Here is a 15,117-nt window from a genome sequence, read left to right as displayed (position 1 = left end):
AGACCCGCGGGACAGAAACCCAGCTCAGAGGGTGCAGGGTGGCTGGGCTACTTAAGGAAAAGGGGGAACCGCGGCTTCCCTTTCTGTCTCTCTGGGGCTTGTTAAGGCCAAAGGAAAGGGCAACTCTTTACTCTCTTGATGAGAAAGGCTGCAGATTAAGAACAAACAGTTAAAAGCAGCTCAGGCTTTGAAATGTGGCACCGAATCCACAATAGGGCTGACACACCAAACCACAGCCATTGCCCCACAGCCCAGCCTGGGCCAGCCTGACTCACGAAACACCCACCTATCAGATCATAGACTCAGTCAGGTCCTGCAGAAGAAGATACATAGCAAAATAAATTAAGAGCTTCAGATTCACAGACACACTACTGTATATAAAATAAACAACAAGGATCTACTGTGGAGCACAGGGAACTATATTCAATACCTTGGAACAATCTACAATGGAAAAGAATCTGAAAAATATATAGATATGAATCACTTTGCTATACACTAGAAAGTAACACAACATTGTAAATCAACTATACAATTTAATATACATATATATTTTTTTAAGCGCTTTTGCTGAGTCCCTTGCGGGGGTCCTCGGTTTGTCCCGGCTCTTCCCCTATAAAGGCAGCCACTGGCAAGTGACTTTTTGTTTCTCCACTGTTAACTTTTTACCTGAACCTGGTCCTTCCTAGTTGGCCCTCTGAAATTGTTACAGAACCAGGTTCATTTTACCAGATCCATGACAAGCCAAAAGGCTAACACACCAAGGCTGGCAGCAAAGAGGGTTCATTTATTTGCAAAGCAGCTAAATATAGATATGGGAGAGCAAGCCTCAACTCCACCTCCATCTGTTGTAACTCCTTGTACACGGCCAGGAGCTGTTTTTCCATCCCACTAAATCATTACTCTGCTCCCTCCCACAGCCGGGAGCCGAAACTCAAGGGTACTCTGATTATTTTGCCGTTGTCTCAGGTCCCAACCAAACCCTTCTGGGTAACTGGCCACGCCTAATTTGCAAGCCAGTCCCTGAGTGAATATCTCTAAAGCCTGTGTCTATCATTGCTTAGGGGTGGTGGATTGGTCCCAGGGTATTTTTCCATTTTGTAGATGATCCAGGCCTTGTGTTTTGCCTGTATTCACCAGCCATCTCCATGCAGTCAGCAAGCAAGGAGCTGCTACTTTTAAACTGGAAAGAAACACGGAGGTTAACAGCATAACACCAATATAGTGGGAGAGAGAGAGACATCTCTCACGATAGTCAGCTGCCACAAGGTTCCACATGCTAGTGGATGGCCACTTCAGGGTTTTCCCCAAACAGGAAAGCTCTACATGAAACGAGCCTAGGCAGGAAATTCTATGACTGTTTTGTTCCGCTACCTTAGCAAGAGGATAAGGAATTTCAAAGACTGATGCCTGGTTTTCTCTTTCCTTTTCTTTTCCTTTCTTTCTTCTCATTTATCTCTCCTGCTTCCCCTTAGACAATGTTTGGTTCTCACGTTTGTTTCTGGAACTCCATCAGCAAAACATCCTCGGGATCTCAGTCTCAGTTTTTCTGGGACCAGAATTCCAGACAAAAGAGCTTCACCTGCCCTCGTGTTCATGGTGCCCTCCAGCTCCCCGAGCCCGTTTCACATCCTCTTCTCAGAGGACCCACCAGCTTATTACCTCTTTTCGCCCCTAATTTGCGATCTGAAGATTCTAAACAGGCACACATTCAGACCAGGCAGCTGTAGCTTAAACTTTGTCCATCAAGAGATGTTATATTTCGTCAAGCCACTAGAGGGAGTAAATCCCAGGGTTACCAGAAATCAGAGATGGAACAACTAGGGAAGGACGCTGGAGCTTCAGGGACAGGCCAGTCTCCAGGCTCAGTTACAGCTTCCTCCTCCAGCCTTCCAGACACTATGAGCATACACATCAGCGGAACAGGAACCAGTCAGTTAACAGAAACTGTTTGCCAGAATCATTCCTAAATGATGCCCTAAAAAATGTCAGGTTTTCGGAAACCAACATATTGACTATTTCCAGCAAGAACCTCGTGATAGCAAAACACCTCAATGCTTAGACGTAAAATGACCAGGATTTAACCCTTCATCCTGACCCACTGAAATCTAGACACAGGCCAAACACAGACTCTGCCCTAAAGGCTTACATTCCACTGAGAAGGGGTTCAGAAAGGACATGACATTCAAATTGGGCAGCCCTGCAGGAAGCAGTCAGCAGTGAGAGATGAGAAAAGATAAAAGAAGTCCCATTTAGGGGACACAACAGCCAAGAGAGGAGATTCCATCTATTGGTAAATATTTTGAGGACTCAAATTCCATATCTTGAACTTCAATTGGATCCTCCATTGCACCTCTGGCTTCTAGAGTAGTTTAGTAATATTAAAGAGTACTTCACAAAATACTTTATATAAATTCTTTTTAAAGGAGAAGGTCAAACAGCTGGGCAGAGTCTAGAAAGATTCTGAGGATCAGGCATACAGTTTGGTTGATAAAACATCAGAGAATGGGGGGGGGCTTCCCTGGTGGTCCAGTGGCTAGAACCCCAAGGTCCCAATGCAGGGGGCCTGGGTCAGGGAACTAGATCCCACATGCTGCAACTAAGACCTGGTGCAGCCAAATAAATCAATTTTTTTTTTAAAATCAGAGAATGAGGCCTTTGCCCACACATGCAGTGAGGGTCCCACTTCACAGTGACAGAGAAAAATCTGAAGCAAGAAAAGGAAGGAATCTGAAGATTCTCAAGAATTTGGATTGTTGTTGTTGTTCAGTCACTTAGTCTGACTCTTTGCGACCCCATGGACTGCAGCACACCAGGCTTCCCTGTCCTTCACTATCTCCCAGAGTTTGCTCAAATTCATGTCCAATGACTCAGTGATGCCATCCAACCATCTTGTCCTCTGTTGCCTGCTTCTCCTCCTGCCCTCAATCTTTCCCAGCAACAGGGTCTTTTCCAATGAGTCAGCTCTTTGCATCAGGTGGTCAAAGTAGTGGAGCTTCCGCTTCAGCATCAGTCCCTCCAAAGAATAAAAGTAAATAGTATTTGTCCGTTCATTCAATCCCAAATGCACTGAGCACCTCGCGCTCGCCAAGCTCTGTCCTGAGTACTGGGATGCAGGGCTGAGCAAGATAACAGCACCTCACTCTAGCGGTTCACAGAGGCTTCAGGACAAGCATTAACAGGGCTTCCCAAGGCTAATTAATTCACCATCACTGTGATGAATACTGTGAGAAGTCGCTGATGCCGTGTGAGCAGGTATCAGGGGACTCACCTAGTCTGGGAGGCCAAAGGAGCCTTCACAAAAGTGATGTTTTAGCTGAGGACTGATAATAAAATGTTAGCTAGGTGAGTGGTGTGCACGTGTGTGTGACAAGAATGGACAGGCAGCAGAAAAGGGAATGTTCCAGGCAGAGGAACAGTAGTAAAAAGGCCTGAAGAGGGCGAAGCCACTGCAAGGTCAAAGGATGCTGAGAAAAGTCCAGCATGGCTGTTACAATAAAGACGTGGGAGAGGGGGTGCATCTGGTGAGCCAGGGCCGGTCCAGGCAGGGCCATGTCAAGGATGCTTACTTGAGACCAGAGGCTCTCGGTCAAGAAGATTTTGCCCCCCTGCCCTCCAGGGACATTTGGCAATGTCCAGAGACATTTTTACTTGTCATAACTGGGGAATAGGCTGCTACTGGCATTTGGTATTAGAGACCAGTACATGTGTGCTAAGTTGCTTCAGTCGTGTCTGACTCCATGCAACTGCAGCCTGCCAGGCTCCTCTGTCCATGGGATTCTCCATGCAAGAATACTGAAGTGGTTGCCATGCCCGTCTCTGGGGGATCTTCCTGACCCAGGGATCGAACCCTCATCTCTTACATCTCCTGCATTGGCAGACAGGTTCTTTACCACTAGTGCCACCTGGGAAGCCCCGAGTAGAGACCAGGAATGCTGCTAAATATACTGTGTTGCACAGGGTGGCCTCACAATGAAGATTTCCCCACTCAAGATGTCAACGATGCTGAGGTGGAGAAGCCCTGTTTTACAATGAGGATCAGAAGCCACCCAAGGGTTTTAGGCTGGGAGGTTTTGTGATAATATTTCTTTCAAAAAGATCACTCTGACTTCAGTGTGGACTGGTGAGGGAGAACCACTAGTGGAGATCTTAAAGAGATCTGTTGGGAAGATCTATTATGATCTGGGCAAGGCATGTGGCCCAGCCTTGGGGAATGTCAGTGTGGATGGAGAAAAGTGAATGGATGAGAAAGATGCTTGAAAGAATAAATCAGTGGGACTGGGTGACAGATTGACTGCGATGAGTATCTTAGCCCATGCTCTCTAAATCAACAGAGCCCGAGGCAAGTCTTAAATGATGATGCTTCATTTGGACCACACAGTACCAGGGCAGCAAGAGTGAAGGAAAGGGAAGTAAGGCAGAATGATGGGAAGCAGTATTTCCACCTGAACCCCTGCTTCAGATAACCAGTGATGAGACACAGCTAGTCACGGAACAGGCACCCAGCCAGCAACCCAGTATAACACTGGATGGGCTGCTGGAGTAACTACATCTCGAAACAGCCCACTGGAGGGAGAGAAGAGAATGTATCATCTATCTCCCATCTCTCAGTGGTCAGTTTCTCCTGTGGCAGTTTTGAAACATACCTGCAAATTCTCCCATTGAAACATATTTGCAAACTTCTCCCATCAAGAGTGGAGAATACATCCTCTATCATGAATCTGGGCCTTAATAACTCACTCACAGCCAAGAGAACAAAGCAGAAGTGATGCTGTAGGACTTCCTAAGCTAGGTCATAAAAAGACACAACTTCTGCCTTGCTCACTGGAGCAGCTGTGCTTGGAGCCCTTGACGTTGAGACTGACTATAAGGCCACTGTGCTGGGATGAAGTCCAAGCCTCACAGAGAGCCTGGGGGTAACAGGAAGGGCTCCGCTCACCAGCTCCAACCACAGACCCAACCAACAGCCAGTGTGAACTGCACACTCTGGGAGTGAAGGTACCTCCAGATGATTCTAGCGAACAAGCATAGAGTCACTCGTAGTTTTGAGTCTCCCAGCTCTTGCCTCAGACGGCAGAGCAGAGACAAGCCAGTCCTTCTGTGCCCTACTGACCCACATAATCCACGAGCCTAAGTAAAGGATTGTTTTAAGCTCCTGAACTTCAGGGTAATTTGTCATACCCAAAGCCACTGGACACACTTGTTACAAGTTAATGACTCAGCCTTCCAGGTTGCATCATTTGGCATTCTGATATCACCCAATACCCTGCAATGTGGCACTTCAGACAGGAGCCAGGGACACCAGGAGTATGACTGAGGGCCCCCAGATGGCAGATTACAGGTACCCTACAGGGAGTCAGTCAGCCACAGCAGCATCTAGTAGATCACAGGGCTGAGGATTCAGGAGAGACACGAGGTCAAGGGCATTGGGCATGGTGCACTAATACGTCTGATACAGAGGTGAGGTGGGGACAGGCAGGAGGTAAGGATTCTCACATTTCTGTTTAAACCTAAGCAACCAGGTAGATTAATGCTTTTAATTTAAATCATTAGTGCAATTTACTGAGAGAGGAGCTGAATAAAAGGAGAGAGCTCAGTTTGAAGTACCTGTGTGGTCATCAGATATGGCAAGAAGTAGGAGCCCAAAACAGTCTTCCCCAACGGCTCAGACAGTAAAGAATCTGCTTGTAATGCAGGAAACCGGGTTCAATTCCTGGGTCAGGAAGATAGCCTGGAGAAGGGAATGGCAATCCACTCCTGTATTCTTGTCTGGAGAATCCCATGGACAGAGGAACTTGGTGGGCTACTGTCCATGGGGTCACAAAGAATGGGATATGACTGAGTGATTAACACACACACACACACACACACGCATACACGAGCCCGGGACACGAAAGACGGTCAAGGTCATTGACCCAGGGCCCCCAGAGAGCTTGAAAGCCTGTTCCTGAATCTTCTCTCCTATGCAATGAATATTTTCCAGGTCTTTGCTTGGGACCTTTGTCCGAGGGTCCCAAGGCTAATGTATTAGAGAAAGCAGAAGGAGCCCCCAGGAAAGAACACGGCATCTGCAGGAGCCCCCCATATATAAACCCATGCCCGCTAGCCCAGTGTCAGCAGCAGAGATGCCATCAAATTTACTTTTTTTAAATGTGTCGGGAAAATATTTTAGTTACCTTCAAATATGTTGGAATCCATTTTCAGCATGCAACGCTCCTCTTTCTCCTCCCTATCACTCTTAACCCAAATTGCAAATGCTCCATATATGCATAATGCTAGTCTATTTTGCATCATGTGTTTACATCATTGGTGCGTTTGACTGATTTCTTGTCAATGGTGTTTTAGTTCATGGAGTTATAATATTTCTAGGCCTGAGGTGATGGGAGCCTGCCACCTCCTGTCCCAGATCACTGGTAGACAGGGTCTTCTTCTGAAATGAAAAGTCAAGATTAGGTCTAAGGACACTAGGTCTGATTCCTGCAAGGGCAGAACCTGGGGGTCTCCCAGTCACACCTGGGACTCCCTGGACCCACTCCCTCCTGCTCTCCCAACTCATAGTTTCAGGTCCTTCCAGACACCCCTCCCCCAGCTCCACCGTTAAAATTTAAAAGGCAGTGCCTACAGCAACAAAAACATTTGATTATTCACAAAATCATGTAGAGGAGGGAAAATACAAGGAGGAATGAAGAAAAGAAGGGATGAAGCATTTGCTGAGGCTTTCCTGTTCTGGGGGTCTTTATTGTAATGAATCCTTATAAGATCTTGTTGGTATCAGTCATTCATATTTGTTACATGAAGAAACTGAGGCACAAAGAGGTTCATTAATTTGCCCAAGATGATGCAGCTAATAAGATGCAAAGCTAGAGTCCACTTTTAACTCCAGCCCAGTGCTCTTTGCACTATTGCTTTCTTCCCCAGAGTGTCTGTATCCACCTTTCTATTTATTACTCTTGAACAACAGAAGGCGTTTCTCCAAGTTTGGGGGCGAACAGTCTTTGTGCGCAAGAACCACTTTACCTCTCCCTGAGTGCCACTAGGTGGCGCCGTGAGAGGCTCAAGTCCTGCTGCTTCTATCGGTTCACTTGGCGAGACAGACAAGCGTGGGGGAGAGCAGCTGCAGGGAGAGTGTCAAAACAGAGTTCTATTTAGGAACGCGGAGCCTTCTGCCTGGCCCTGTTCCCCGCTGGGATCCTTGCTTGGCTCTTTGCAGACTATAAATGAATTTGCTTTTTTTCTTCCTTCCCCATCCTACTGCTAACCCACATCTCTGATTCTATTTTCTCTCCACCCCTGACACCAGGGCAGGGGTCCCACCCAGGTCAGGGAATAGTGCGTCCTGAAGAGAGAGGGACGCAGGCAGGCGGGGTGCTGCGGAGAGTCCAGGTCTGCAGTCGGTCCCCATAGCGACTGGTGGGTCGCTTCCCACACAGACCCTTCCCACCCACTGACCCAACACACTGGCACACCACAGCGTTGCCAGGACCCACACATGCCCCCGATCTAAGGGACCTGTCTTGGTCTGCTGGCTGCCATAACAAAGGATCAGAGTTCTGAGGGCTGGCAGTCCAAGATCAAGGTGAAGACAGTTTGTTTACTTCTGAGGCTTCTCTCCAGGCTCACTCTGTCCTCACGCGACCATTTCCCTGTGTGCGCATCCCTGGTCTCTCTGCGTGTCCTGCCCTCTCTTCTTATGAGGACACCAGTCAGACTGGATTAGGGCCCCACAAACAGCCTCCTTTTATTTTTATTTTATTTGTGGGTGTGTTACTATTCTTTTTTAAATTGAAGTAGAGTTGACTACAATATTGTATTAGTGGCAAGTGTTTCAACAAAGGGATTCGGTTACATTTTTTTCCAATTCCTTTCCATTACAGATTATTACAAGATACTGAATATAATTCCCTGTGCTATATAGTAAATCCTGTTATTTATCTATCTGATGTATAATAGTTTGTATCAGTCAATCCCATACTCCTAATTTATGCGCCCCCCACTTTCTCCTTTTGTAGCCACAAGTTTGTTTTCTGTCTGTGAGTCTGTATCTGTTTTGTGTATTGATTCATTTGTATTATTTTTTGGATTTTTCATGTGAGTGATGTCATGTAATATTTGTCTTTCTCTGTCTGACTTACTTCACTTAGTATGATAATCCCCAGGTCCATTCATGTTGCTGCAAATGGTATTTTTCATTCTTTTTTTATGGCTGAATAGTATTCTACTGGGGAGTGTGAGGTGGGAGGGCTGCTTCCACGCCTTGGCTATTGTAAATAGTGCCGCTCTGAACATTGAGGCACATGCATCTTTTCAAATTAGAGTTTTCATCTAATTCTCACTCAGGAGTGGGGTTGCTGGATCATACGGATATTTTTTTGTTTGTTTTCTGAGGCACCTCCATACTGTTTTCCACGGTCAACCTCGTTTTATTTTAATCGCTTCTTTAAAGGTCCTCTCTCCAAATACAGTCACCTTCTGAGGTTCTAGGGATTAGGGCTTCAATATATGAATTCGGGGGGTGGGGACACAAGTCAGTCCATAACAGGATCCAGTCACTAATGGATAGGGGTAGAGGGCAGAATTTTGTGCCTGATTTTAGCCCCAAGAGGTCACAGGAAAAGTCATGGTCACAACGTGCTCATGAAGTTCACCTCATGAAGTTCAATTGTGTGATGTTAAGGATAAACATAGGTGAAAGAATCCAAGTAACTGTAAACAACAACAACAACAATAGTCTGTTCTGGGGCTCACATGGTAGCCCTGATGGATCTGGTTTGGGGTCTCTAACTGATGAGCTGACTAGAACATCAGCAACAGTTTATTCCCTGTGAAGAACAGTTTCCCCTCATCTCTCTCCTTCGCAGGCCCCGGCTGCAGCACGCTCCTGGAGGTCACAGAGCTCCCTCGTTCTCTGGGGCCTGTCTCCCTGGGAGCCAGCTCTTGGGTGGCAACCTGGATGTGCCTGCCTCACCCTGAGTGGCTGGAGGGATGGCAGTGCTGTCCCAGGCTGCAAGATCCAGAGGGTCTGTTCAATCTGGGATGCACCCAGGCCAGGCTCCTTGGAGACCCATTTAGAAGAAATTCATAGAGAAGTACGAAATCCCAAAGAAGTCGTCCCTTTCTGGAGGGAAAATTATAGAGGAGAGACAAGAAAAATGCCTAGTTGGAGAGGAGAGAAGGCGACTCCTGTTTGACAACATGGCTGGCGGCTGGGGACTGGCTTGCCCTCTGCTGGGGAAATGATTGAGTGGTCATTTGATGCCTCTGGATCTCCAGCACCTGCTTTTTTTTTCAGGTTGCTCCGCTGTTCCCTTAGGGAGAAAGCTAGCACTGGTTTGATAACCTAAGTCCTTCTCAACCCAGCCCCTATGCAGTTTTCTCAAGGGCACCTTGTCTTCTTCGAGATATCAGATTTCTGTATTGGCGTGTTACCTCATGGTCCAGCGGGAGTTATATGATGCTGGAGCCGTAAGTGAGTGTATGTGGTAGTAGTGAGCCCAGCCTCATAGTCCAGGCTGTGGTTTGTGCAGATGTGTCTTGGGCAGAGAAGGCAAATCTGTATCCAGAAAAGTGTCTATTTTAGTGAGAACCAACTCTTCCCCCTTCCATTAGGGAAGCTATCTTATAATCAACCTGCTACCAGGAGACTGAGCTTCCCAGGTGGCTCAGCAGTAAAGAACCTGCCTGTCAATGCAGGAGACTCAAGTTCGATCCCTGAGCTTGGGAAGATTTCCCCTGGAGGAAGAAATGCCAACCCACTCGGGTATTCTGGCCTAGAGAATCCCATGGACAGAGGAGCCTGGTGGGCTACAGTCCATGGGGTCACATAGAGTCATACACAACTTAGCTACTAAACAACAGCCAGGAAACTGGCTGATGACTTGGAGAGTGATGACATTCTCTGGGGAAGTGTTGCTTCCTATCCCTGCAACGTGAGGCTCTGTTAAGCTAGACATTTTAGTTCCATCAGTGGATACAGCAATGGTTCCATGAAACTGGAAGTTTAGACTGCCATCTGGTCACTTTGGGATCCTCAGGCCAGGGAAGTCAACAGACAAAGAAGGGAGTTATGTACTAGCTGAAGTGATAGACCATCAAGGGAAACTTGGGATCTGGAGGAGTATATCTGGAATGGAGGGGGTCACCCAGGGCATCTCTTAGTCCTCTCACCCCTGGATTGGGGTCCGTGGAAAGCTATAGTATCAGGACTGATGATCACCCAGATCTTTCAGGAATGAAGGTTCAGGTCGAGTCAAATTTGCTAAGGGCAAAGGAAATATGAAGTAAGTAGTGGAAGAAAGTGTGAAAGTGTTAGTCGCTCAGTCGTGTCCGACGTCACGACCCCATGGACTGTGGCCCGAGAAACTCCTCTTTCCAAGGAATTCTCCAGGCAAGAATACTGGAGTGGGTTGTCAATCCCTTCTCCAGGGGATCTTCCTCACCAAGAGGTTGAGCCTGGGTCTCCTGCATTACAGGCAGATTCTTTACTGTCTGAGCCACCAGCAATGGAAGGATACAATCACATACACCAGCTAAGACCATATGATCACCCAGAAAAACAAAAACTATAATCATTATGAGTCTTTCTTTCTTATTTCGATATGAATTTGTTTCTATATTAACTTTTTTCTCTTTTCCTCTCTTCCATTCCCCTACCATCTAACGTATGTGTACTCACAGTATTGAACTTTCTATCTCACAGAGACAGTGGGGCCCTAAGAAGATAAAAAATCATCACCCGAAGAGGGGAAAAGGACTTGGATCCTCTTTTGGAGGAAAAGTATGTTTTTGGTTGTGTGAGGAACAGTTCCATTCTGATAAGTGGAAGCATTATTTTATTATTTTCTTAATTTGGAGGTAAGTCTTGTTGTTGTTCAGTCACTAAGTCACGTCTGACTCTCTGCACCCCCATGGACTGCAGCACGCCAGGCTTCCCTGTCCTTCATTGTCTCCCAGAGTTTCCTCAAACAAAATCTAAGTATCATTAAAAGGATACAGATTCCATCTCAGTGTGGGCTCTGGTAGATTTGTATGGTGTCAACTTAGTTAAACTAGAAATACCTCCCCTTCCTAAGAAGTTCTGAGTTCACGGAGGCCACAGGAGTCATTCTGTGTAGGACTTGGAAGACAGAAGTGAAGCAGTCATCTTTTTTTTATACTAGAAGGTCAGCCCAGACCACAAGGTGCTGTGGCCACCCAGGCCCTCAGTTCCTCATGTGCTGGCTCTGGGCACTGGCATGAGGCAGCCACAGACCTGCTCCCTTGAACCTGCTCCCTCAGTGCCTTCGACTCGGTCTGTTTCACTTCATGACCAAGGGCAACAGATTCTATTGTAGATCATGCCCATCACCAGTGTGGGAGGTGGGAAGTGACGAGAGACTAACGTGAGTTTTAGTCCCTCCTCTCAGCTCCAGCCCATCCTTGGAGGTTCTAATATGTACCTGCTACCTCCCTTCACATCCACCTGTCCTCCTTAACTGCCTGCCCTACTGACTTCAGGCCCTGGAGACCAAAGCAACAGCCGCCTACAGATGGCATAGCCAGCTCCCACAGCTGCAGAGTCAAACTCCTATAAAAATCCCTTAAAATGTTTGTGTGCTGCCAAAGACTGAATGTTTGTGCCCATCCCCCACCCCAGTTTATGTCCTGAGAGCCTAAGCCCCAGTGTGATGGTATTAACAGGTAGGGCTTTGTGGGGGGTCAGGGGATGATTAAGTCATGAAGATGCAGCCCCCTTGAAAAGCATCAGTGCCTCTTTTAAAAGAGGCCCCAGAGGGCTTCCTCCTTCTTTCCTCCATGTGAAGACATTTAAAAAAAGGCCATCTATGAACCAAGAAGTGAGCCTTCACCGAACACCAAATCTGCCAGCACGCTGATCTTGGAGTTCCCAGATGAAGAACTATGAGAAACAAATTTCTTTTGTTTATGATGGACTCATAGGATATTCTGTTATATTAATAGTAGTCTGAACTAAGAACTAGATATGTGTGTATATTTATGTACGTGTGTGTGTGTGTTTCTGCTTCTCTAATTCTGAGTAACAGAGGGAAGAACTTTACCAGCCTGTTTTTCCTTAATCTCTTCCTTGCCCTTTCCCTGCTCTGCCCTGCACTGCAGAGGACTGACCCACTCGGGTGGTGTCATCTCATCGTGGCCCTCTCTGGCCATGTTCACGGTGGTTTCACCTCTCACCTAGTGGCTTTGGTCCTGGGCCCTGGCCCTAGTCTCCATCTTTGTCTCCAACCCAAGGCTGGTAGAGCTCAATGCCACTGCTAAGCTCTCTAGTGACCTTGATTTCTTAGATCAACCATCACTTACAGAACCAATTCCCTATAGCAGACTCCCACTGTTTTAAATACTTAGTTTCTTTTTGCCTGGTTGGACCCAGACTGATAGCAGCCCATTTGAAGTTTGAGTTCATAAATTTAAAGTGAGACCAGGGAATTCCCTGGCAGTCCAGTGGTTGGGACTCCACACTTTCACTACCAAGGGCATGGGTTCAATCCCCGGTCGGGAAACTAAGTGTCACAAGTGACAAGTAGCACAGCATGGCCAAAATAATAAAAAATAAAATAAAACTTTTTAAAAATGAGACCAATCCAAACAGCACGTGACTGTTCCAAGTAGCCTTCCGCTTTTCAGGAGTAGGTAGAGAATTGGATTTAAGTAGGGCTGGAGCCTTGCCAGGAAAAAAATGATGGAAGGAGGAGGTGATGGTGATTTTCAGGATGACCCAAAGACTCTCAGCTGGGTTAAGAGATAAGTAAGGCGATGAAAGGGTGGACAGAAATGCAAAGATGGGAAAGTCAGTGGGTTAAAAATCCAAGTGTGGCTGATCATTTTTAGAGCAGAGGTGCAATAGGGAGGAGCAGAAAGGGTATGTAAGGATGATCAGGGATTAGGATGCTTGAAGTAAAAAATTTTGGAAGAGATGTAGCAACTGAGAAGACCATGAGAGTGAGTGACTGAGACAGGCTGGAGGACAAGATCAATGGAAATGAGGAGACAAAGGGACTAGAGGTCACAGTGTTGAGTGGATTATCTGTGTGGATATTAAGAATCACCCTAGGATTTCTAAAGGATCTGGGTCTCTTCTCTCTTGCTTAAACCTTGGAGAGCAGGAATCTGCTTATTCTCTCCTCTTCTCTCCTCTGCCTTCTCCCTCACCATGACCCTCCACACGTGGCCACAGCTACGTTTTCATTCCTCAAGCACCACCAGCATGAAGCTGTTACATGTAATAGACACTTATCAACTATTCATGGATAAAAGAGGAGACCACAGCACGGCACAAGGCTAGAAAGAACTTAAAAACTGAACATCAAGCAATCCCACTACTGGGCATATACGCCGAGAAAACCAGAATTGAAAGAGACGCGTGTACCCCAATGTTCATCGCAGCACTGTTTACAATAGCCAGGACATGGAAGCAACCTAGATGTCCATCAGCAGACGAATGGATAAGGAAGCTGTGGTACATATACACGATGGAATATTACTCAGCCATTAAAAAGAATACATTTGAATCGGTTCTACTGAGATGGATGAAACTGGAGCCCATTATACAGAGTGAAGTAAGCCAGAAAGAAAAACAACAATACAGTATACCAATGCATATATATGGAATTTGAAAGATGGTAACGATAACCCTATATGCGAGACAGAATAAGAGACACAGATGCATAGAACAATTTTATGGACTCTGAGGGAGAAGGTGAGGGTGGGACGTTCTGGGAGAATAGCACTGAAACATGTATATTCTCATATGTGAAACAGAACACCATTCCATGTTCGATGCATGAGACAAGGGCTCAGGGCCGGGGCAATGGGATGACCCAGAGGGATGGGATGGGGAGGGAGGTGGGTGGGGGGTCCAGGAAGGGGAACACATGTAAACCCATGGCTGATTCATGTCAATGTATGGCAAAAACTATTACAATATTGTAAAGTAATTAGCCCCCAACTAAAATAAATAAATTTATAAAAAAAAAAAAAATTAAAAATAAATAAATAAAAGATACATAAAAAAAAAAAAACCTGAACATCACCTATGAAGTCTTCATGAAATAAAATTTTTATTTATGTCAAGACAAGAAAAATTTTAACAAAAATTCTTCCCTGACCTTTGACCTTCCCTCATCACCCACTCTGCATTGAGTACCTGCATTATGCATCAACCAAACCTCCCCCATCAGCAAGAATACCTGCTCAACCATAAACAGCAACATTCTCCTAGCATCAAGTTGTTGTTGCTGTCTAGTTGCTAAGTGGTGTCCGACTCTTTTGCAACCCCATGGGCTGTAGTCCACCAGGCTCCCCTGTCCATGGGATTTCCCAGGCAAGAATACTGGAGTGATTTGCCACTTCCTTCTCCAGGGGATCTTCCTGACCCAGAGATTGTACCCCTTGTCTCCTGCATTGGCAGGTGGATTCTTTACCACTGAGCCACCAGGGAAACCCCAGCATCAACAAACAACTCCTTAAAAGATAACATTCCTGGAATTCCCTGGTGGTCCAGTGGGAGGACTCTGCACTTTCACAGCTGAGGCCTAAGCTCAATCCCTGATCTGGGAACTAAGATCTAAGATCCTCTAAGATGAACAGTGTCACAAGCAAACAAACAACCTTCTGGATTTTGTAAAGGTCACACAACGTGCCATGTGTGGTGCTTAAATCTGCACTATGTAAACTGTTAATAATATATCAATATACAGCCCTCTGTCTTAAAAAAAAAAAAAACTTACATAAACTGTGTCTTTATTTTGATGTGGAACAGTTCTCAGAGCTTTCTGGGATGCTGTTTCCAGCTTACAATCCTTGAATTTGGCTCAAGTAAAATTTTCCAATTTTAGATTGACTAATTCTTGGTCAACACCTTCGAGTCCTCAATCGGAATTTCTCAAGGACCAGTGTTCCCGTTGGGTGCTAACTCGGGCACTTTTGTTCAGGTCACCTGTCTCTATAGAGACCCTTCTCTACTTTGCATCCTCTTTAGGTCTGGTCCCCCAACCTCCCTATATTGCAAGCCTCCGTGATAATGCTCTTAAATTCATATACAGGGAGCATACATGCAATGACGCAGTTCTTTCACAACCCTTGTCACCATGGTTGTCCCACCTTTTATTT

This window comes from Giraffa tippelskirchi, chromosome 11 (assembly GCF_054371585.1).
Source record: "Giraffa tippelskirchi isolate mGirTip1 chromosome 11, T2T-mGirTip1v1.2.pri, whole genome shotgun sequence".
Taxonomy (NCBI): domain Eukaryota; kingdom Metazoa; phylum Chordata; class Mammalia; order Artiodactyla; family Giraffidae; genus Giraffa; species Giraffa tippelskirchi.
This window is presented reverse-complemented; position numbering follows the sequence as displayed.